The sequence below is a fragment of the Echinops telfairi genome, unplaced genomic scaffold (assembly GCF_000313985.2).
Source record: "Echinops telfairi isolate 266 unplaced genomic scaffold, ASM31398v2 ScPeMD7_53;HRSCAF=182, whole genome shotgun sequence".
In the NCBI taxonomy this organism is placed as follows: Eukaryota; Metazoa; Chordata; class Mammalia; order Afrosoricida; family Tenrecidae; genus Echinops; species Echinops telfairi.
In genome coordinates, this window is record NW_022103951.1 from 14,259,150 (window position 1) to 14,267,494 (window position 8,345).

General features: G+C 39.0%; 1 pseudogene; it reads left to right on the forward strand.

The window, feature by feature from the left end:
- The first annotated feature begins 7,250 nt into the window (after nucleotides 1-7,250).
- Nucleotides 7,251-7,870, forward strand: LOC115869815 (annotated as a pseudogene).
- Nucleotides 7,871-8,345: the final 475 nt, after the last annotated feature.

The following is an 8,345-nucleotide window of genomic DNA, read 5'->3' on the forward strand; positions in this document are numbered from 1 at the left end:
ACATGGGCCAAGAATTGCATAAAAATCAAGAAGAAGGATCAGCAGAATGTGAAAAAGACAAGAATGGAAAAGTAAGCAGAATAGAAGAAAGAAACATTTCCTAGCTCAGTATTTCCCAAACTGTTGTTTTCAAAGACATGTTTATGTTTATTACATGGTTTCATTTACTTTTCAGGAAAATTGCCTAGTACCCAGTATTTCCTTCTTCGATAGTCATAAATAATTAGGCTACTATGAGATCTAAGAAACTCTACAAAAAATAAACATCTATAACTCTACTTATCTAGTTTTCTCAAACTTTTCTAAAACAGAAGATATTTCTCCTAGGCTTATTTATGAACAGCTATTGGATAACAATTCTGTAGACTCAAGTTCTGGAAACACAGCTCACATTGGCACAGGGAATTTAATAGCTCTTCAGTCTGCAAGTTTGCAGTAATTGGAATTTTCTCTCTGGCTCTCAGTATTATAAATTGCTTTTTCTAAATTTTTGCTAAATTCTATTGTTTCAATTTCATAATATGGGTACACTCTTTGCCAAACAATACTTCCTGCTTTCTTCCTGATGGGTGCGTTAAACAACCTCTTATCAGGAATTCTTGGATGGATAAGTGGATTAAATTAACCCACTTATCTATCAGTTCATCATACTGTGGTGGCTTGTGTGTTGCTGCGATGCTGGAAGCTTGGTCACGGATATTTCAAATGCCATTAGGATCATGCAAAGTAAACAAGTTTCAGGAGAACTTCCAGTCTAAGAACAGAATAAGAAGGAATGTGCTGTTCACTTCACAGAAATTAGTCACCGAAAACCTTATGGATAGCAACCAAACATTGTCAGATATTGAAAAGGGCATGAAACAGAAGCAGGTCATTGTCAGAGATCGTGCCAGAAGATGAGCACCTCAGGTCAGAAGACAAAGCGTGACTGAGGAAGCGCTGCCTTCTCAAAGCAGAGTCGACCGTGAGGCCATCGAGGAAGTGAAGCCCGTGGGAACAAAGGCTTCTGAGCTCCACTTGCTGATGGGGCGGCTGCAAACATCTGCTACTAATCAGAACTGGGAATCATGAAGTATGAATCTAGGAAGACTGGAAGTTATCAAAAATCAAATGGAATGCACAAAGATGGATATTCTAGGAGTTCGAGAACGGAAACGGATGGGTATTGGCCACTTTGAATCAAAAAGTCAGATGATTTCCTATGCGGGGAATGACAGATTCAAGGGGAAAGGTGTTACCTTCATCATCAAAAAGACATTTCAAGATCGATCTTGAAGTACAATGCTGTCTGGAATACAATATCATCTATCAGCATACAAGAAAACTCAGTCGATACAAACATTATTTAAAATTAGGCAACGACTACTAAAGCTAGTGATGCAGAAATTGAAGAATTCTAGCAAGGTGAAAGGAGAGCCGTTGGAATATATGGCCTTGGTGAGAGGAATGAAACTTGCATGATAGAATTTGGCAAGACCACTCACTTCTTCATAGCAAATACTTTTCTCAACAACACAGTGACTATACATGCAGACTTCTCGAGGTGGAATACGCAGATATCAAATTGAAGACATTCGTGGGAAGAAACAATGGAGAAACTCAATATCAGCAGCTAAATTTAGGCCAAGAACTGACTGTGTAACACACCATAAATGGTTCATATGTAAGTACAGGTTGAAGCTAAAGGGAATTTTTAAAAGTCCACGAGAGCCAAACGATGACCTGGAGTATATCCCACATAAATGTCAAGGGCACCTCAAGAATCGATTTGACACATTGAACACTAATGACAGAAGACCTGATGAGCAGTGGGATGACAACAAGAATATTACCCACGAGGAAAACAAAAGGTCATTAAGAATAGAGGAAGGAAAAGAACCAGGTTGATGTCAGAAGGGACTCTGAAACTCGCTCTTAATTCAGATAAGAGCTAAGAAAAATGATGAGGACAAAGAGCTGAATGGAAACACGTAATGGAAACTTTGAGAAGACAAGGTAACAGATTAGAATGAAACATGCAGCCCGAGAGTTAGAAAAGCAAAAAGGAAGCCTATGCTCAGCATCTTAAACTGAAAGATACTAAAGAAAACCCTCAAGGCTCTGGTTGTAATATTAAAAGATTCTATGCACAAAATATTGAATTCTGCCGGAAGCAACAAAAGAAGCTAGAACAAATGGTCATAGTACCAAAATGACTAGTTGACATTCCATCATTTCAAGAAGTAGGGTATCAGCAAGAACCAATAGAACTGAAGCATGAAATCCACGCTAATGAGCTGAAACCAGGGGTTCAAGTGGAAAGTGGGTGTCATAAGAATGATGAAGTCAACATATGTACTAAAGTGCTGGACACAGATGACATATGTACAGATTGTGATGAGTTGTATGAGCCCCTAATAAAATGATTATTTAAAAAAAAAAGAAAACATTACCCAAAACAAGGCTCCCGGAATTGATGAGATACCAATTGAAATGTTTCAACAAGCTGAAGAAGAACTGGAAGCACTTACTCCTCCATGCCAATCAATTTGGAAGACAACTACTTGGCTTACTGACTGGAAGAGATCCATATTTGTACCCATTCCAAAGAAAGGCGACTCAATGGAATGCTCAAATTATAGCACAATATCATTGATGGTGCACACAAGTATAATGGGTACAAATGTGGAGATCATCGAACAATGGTTACAGCAGTACATTGAGAGGGAGCTGCCAGAAGTTCAGGCCAGGTTCAAAAGAGGATGTTGAACAAGGGATATCATTGTTGATGTCAAAAGTATGTAGGCTGAAAGCAGAGAATATCAGAAAGAGGTTTACTTGTGTTTTATTGACTATGCAAAGGCATTCGATTGAGTGAGTCACAACAAATTATGGACAGCACTGAGAAAAATGTGAATCCTGGACCAGTTCATTATGCTCATGTGGAACCTGTACATGGAACAAGAGGCAATTGTTCAAACAGAACTAGGGAATACTGCATGTTCACAAGTTAAGCTCTGACACCATTTCCTCCTTTAGACTTAGATTACGTTATTTACAATCATTGGCTTACAGTCTGGAGTGCTTTATCCATGTGGACTTCGTTGAGGTCTCACTTAGATAGCTGTTCATTTGAAAACAAGCTTTTAAGACCTCAGGTACTATTCTTTCTGAAAGCAGGGTGCTATCTAGTTTCTTCACCACAATTTACTATAGCACCTATACATATAACCAGTGACATCCTCATGAAGGTCACGGCATTTTTAATAACCTTATATGCACATGAAAATCGGATGTTGAATAAGGAAGACTGAAAAAGAATCAATGCATTTGATTTATGGTGCGGGTGAAGAAAGAATATTGAAAGTACTTTGGCCTGCAAAAAGGGACCGATACACCTATCTTGGAAGAAACACAGCCAAAATGCTCCTTAACAGCAAAGATGGTGAGACTTCATCTCATGTACTTTGGCCATGATGACCCTGGAGAAGGACATCATGCAGATGGGGCAGCAAAAGACAGGAAGGCTCACAAGCAGATGGACTGACACAGTGGCTGCAACAATGGGCGCAATCATAAGAACAATTGTGAGGCTGATGCAGGAGCGGGAAGTGCTTTGTTCTGTTGTATATAGGCCGCTATGGGTCAGAACCAACTTGATGGCACCTAACTATGATAGTATTCCTGTTGAAGTTTATAAAGTCTGGGATGTAAAGAATGGCAAAAAGATGCTTCGTGGTATGCCATGGTATGCAATATGCCTGCAGCTATGGATCATTGAGGTGAGTGGGCACTATAAATCATTATTAATATGATTGGCTAGGCTTTTCAAAATTTCCATGATATTTTTATATGCACTGTCACTAAAAATTCAAATTGTTTACATTACAATGTATTTTTCTTCTTGTAAATGCTATAACCTATACCTAGAGATAATTAAAATCAATGTCTTGGTAGTTTTCCTTTTAGTTTCCTCCTTTGTGTCACTGCATATATATATAAATTTTAATAAAATCAGGATTATATTTTTCAAGTCATTCTCTAATCTCTTCAGAAAACCTAATATAAATTGTAATCATATATTCCTTTGTCATTTAACAGAATTTGAAAAGAGGAATATAAATAGTTGTAAAATATCCAATATCTATGTTCCAAAATTTATTTAGCTCCTTAACTATTGTTAAATTATTCCTTTTTTCTGCTATTATAAGGCAGAAGTAAAATTATTGTAAATAAATGAGAATATAAACTGTTTATTATATCCATATGACATACTACATAAGCATAATATGTATGCATGAAGGAACTTCAAAAAATTCATGGAAAAAGAATTAAAAGGTGATTATATATGTATGCACGTATATATATGTTTTTCAACATAAGCTTACTCAGCTTCAGGAAATTTTTGTAAACAATGATACCAGCCATAGTTCAGACCTAAAGAAGGTCTAGGAATTTGATCATGTATTTTTTCATTATTAACTGGAGATTTTTACATTCGAGAACAAACAGAAGTCATGAGGAGGCAAAACAAGCCTGTAAAGCCGTGGTTCTCAACCTGCCTAATGCCGCGATCCTCTCATACAGTTCCTCATGTTGTAGTGATCCCCCAAGTATAAAATCATTTTCGTTGCTATATCATCACTGTAATTTTGCTACTGTAATGAATCATCATGTAAATATCTGATATGCAGGATGTATTTTCATTGTTACAAATTGAACATAATTAAAGGTGATGAATAACAAAAACAATATGTAATTATATATTGTGAAACATTTATTATTGTGAAAGATATATTTTCCGATGGTCTTAGGCAACCCCTGTGAAAGGGTCGTTTGACCCCCAAAGGGGTCGCTACCCACAGGTTGAGAACTGCTGTTGTAAAGTGTTGGTTAGTGATTTCTCAGAGCAACTCTCATAAAGTGTATTTCTTTCATGAGAGAAACCAACAGGAACACTTTCATGGTTGAGAAGGACTCTGGTGAATCTTTCTTGGTTTTTTTTTTCTGCTAAAAGAGTTAACTTTCTCAAAATATTTTCATAATAAGCAGGTTATTGTTCTGTGACCTTCCAGAAGTTCAGCATGCAAAATGCCTTGAGCCTCATCAAAAACTGCTGTTGCCATGACCTTGACCCGTCTGTTTTTGTGGTGATTGGACCATTTCCTCCTCTTAATAGGCATCACTTTGACCTTTGTCTTCAAGGATTATATTGGTAATGCAATCTTTCATCTCCTGGACCCTTGGTGGTGTAGTAATTTGATGCTCAAAGTCCAAAGTTTGAAACCCCCAGTCACTCCACAAGGGAAAGACAGGGCTCTCTACTCCCATAAAATCTTGGAAACTCACAGGAGCAATTCTACCCTGCTCGGTTGGGTCACTATAAGTCAGCACTGACTTGATAGGCAGTGAGTTTTGGCTACACAATACTTCCAGAAACGCTTCAGGATTTTTATCCCATTTGATCCCTCTTGTCTGCACCTGATCTAAAGCAACAGTGCCAATACCCATTGAACGGAAAGTTTGCTCAACTTTCATTTTTCTGGCACAACTGCATAAACTGAGATGTCAATGACGCTGGCTACTTTTTCTTCCATGCAGTCGCCGTTGCGCTTCAACGAGAACATGAACAAGATTGTTTCCTTACACATTAAAGTGGATGGTCTCCAGCTTCAGGATTCAGCTTCAGCATCATCTTTCTCCTTAAAATAAACAACCCATTTGTAAACCACTCATTTCTTTGAGGAATTGACCCGATAAACACTTTGAAAGGTATCAATAATTTCACCAGGCTTTCACAAAGCTTCACCATAAATACCAATGTTGTTCTGGCTTCAATGCCAGCAGAAGTCATGTTACTCTGATAGGGGCTCTTTTCAAACTGATGACTTATCCTTCGAAGTACCTCAAAGGCGATCCTGTTCAGGTATGCTATAACAAAGTAGTACAAATTTCACTTTGGTGCAAATAAAAAAAAAACCTCTGTGCATAATGTGAATCTTCCAGAAACATTTTAATGACCCTTGTATGTAAAAGTAATATGAATTCTGCCACTAAGATATACTGTCAGCCTGACTGCATAGCCCTCAAATGTCCATATAATGAGGGAAAATATATTTGGAGTTTAAACCACTTGACCATGAATTACCTGGTTGTTGTTGAGCTCAAACCCAAGGGTAGGCTAATTGTTTAAGGGGAAGGAATTAAGTTGGGCAGTAGCCGTTAAATGGAGACGAGGCTTTCTATTTTGGAGTGGTCATTGTATGCCAGGCACTGTTTCTGTCCCTAACCCTTCTTCTCTACCTCTACTTTCCTATTAGCACTCAGCCCCTCCCATATGAGAAGGTTACAGATAGGAGAACACATTTAAGCAGGATCTGAAGTATGTTTACGATATGAAGGACTTTCAGACAGGCCAAGAAACCTACCTGAGAATGTGAACATGCTCCCTGGGATGGTGGAATTTCAGCACTCAAATGGGCCCTCAAACTAGAAGCAAAAGTAGATGGCAAACTATGCAGGTGGTGTGCTTTTGACTCAAAACCCTGGGTGTGTTTACTGGTGTGTTTACAATGGATGGAGATAGAAGTGATGTTGCACTCCATTTCTAGGCCTAACTTGTAAAAAAAGTTTCCCTGTGGTTTCCTACATGTTCTCTTTATCAGCAGGGGGATGATCCAAGAAGGGTGTGGATTGCCACCCCAAAATATGTGTTATAAACCATAGTTTCTATGCCAGTGGCTATAATCCCACTGGTGAATGAGTGATCTTTATTATGTTAATGAGGCAGGGTTAGAATAGAATGTATCTCGAATGAATTTTTCGAGATGTACAAGAGATTAAACAAGTGAGCAGAGCAGAGATGGGGGAAGATAGCTGTCAAGACACATGGAGCTCTCTAAAGAACCAGCGGTCACATACAGAAGCCTTTCCCTAGAGCCAGCACCCTAAATTAAAACGACTACTCTCCCAAATTGTGAAAAATATAGGGGACTTCAAAAGGTTGGTGGAAAAATAGGATGAAAATATAATGGAATTCTTCCACGGATGTTTGAGGGCCCCTCATACATTTCTGTTTATTAAAGCCACTTCTTTTTTATATGTCTGCACTGCTTGCTTAAGACCCTCAGGACACAAGAGATGACCGAACCATAAGATAAAGAAAAGCATAAAGCTGCGAATGGGAATGGAATTGAGGGCCCAAGCAGTATACCCAACCTCCCTTCACTTCCCTCCTCCCCGCCAGCTTGTCGCCTAGAACATCGTCCACGATGGCCACCTCATCAAGTTCCCACTTGAACAAAGGCATCAAGCAAATGTCCATGTGCCTCAGAGAGAAAAAGTCCAAGCCATATATACTTGAATTGATGGCTTTGGAGAAGGGCTCTGCTTCAAGATCTATACTCTGCGCTCTGAGGCCCCAGTTGATGAAGAATGACCTGTGGAATTTGGATACCTTCAGTATTTTCCAATCTGAAGGTGCCAACGGTGACCTTCAGATCTGCTGCCATGTTCTGGGACCCTTTCCACAAGGCCCTCAACAAGCTAGTGTTCTGCGAAGTTTTACGTACGTGAACCCTGCAAGGTCCAATTTAAGGTCCCCCTTTAAACGAATAACGGACGTGTGGAATGGAGCCAGAGTACACCCTCAATAGGGACAGAAGGACACCCTCTGGGTTGGCATTCCTATGGCTTTCCTGAACTTCAAGTTCGTATTACTCTGGTGGGAGGGCAGACAAAGCTTAAGGCAGAGATATTGTGCCGAGGTCGTGCCTACAAAGCCCCTGTGAGGAAATAGACATGGAGGGGGGGTCATCTCTGGCTAGGCCGCTTCATCCTGCAGCATGTATGTGAAGCCTTTGGAATTATGGCAACATTCAATCCAAGGTGAAACTGGAGATCACATGGTAGAATTGTGCAAGACTAATGACTTTTTCATGACCTTTTGCCAACAACACAAGCAGTGACTAGACATGTGGACTTCTCCAGATGGAATACACATAAATCAAATTAATTACAGAAAGATAGATTCTTTTATAGGGAAGAAGAGAATTGAATAATTGTGAACAGCCATATAGTAAACCACATCTTTTCATTTCTTTGTAGGCTGCAAGGCTAAATCCTTTTTATAGCCACCCCCAAAACTTATGATATTATCACATTTCATGCTTATAGACTAAGAGAGCTAATTCACACCAGCCACGTTTGTCTGGAATAAGTATGTGTGCATTGCTTTTATCCTACATTTAATTGCAAAGATTTGTGCAATATCATCATGCAATTTTGAAAGAACATTAGAGAAACGGAGTTTTTTTTTTAAAAGCTAATCACTTCCTTGCTTTTTGTATTAGCACAACTTATTCAGT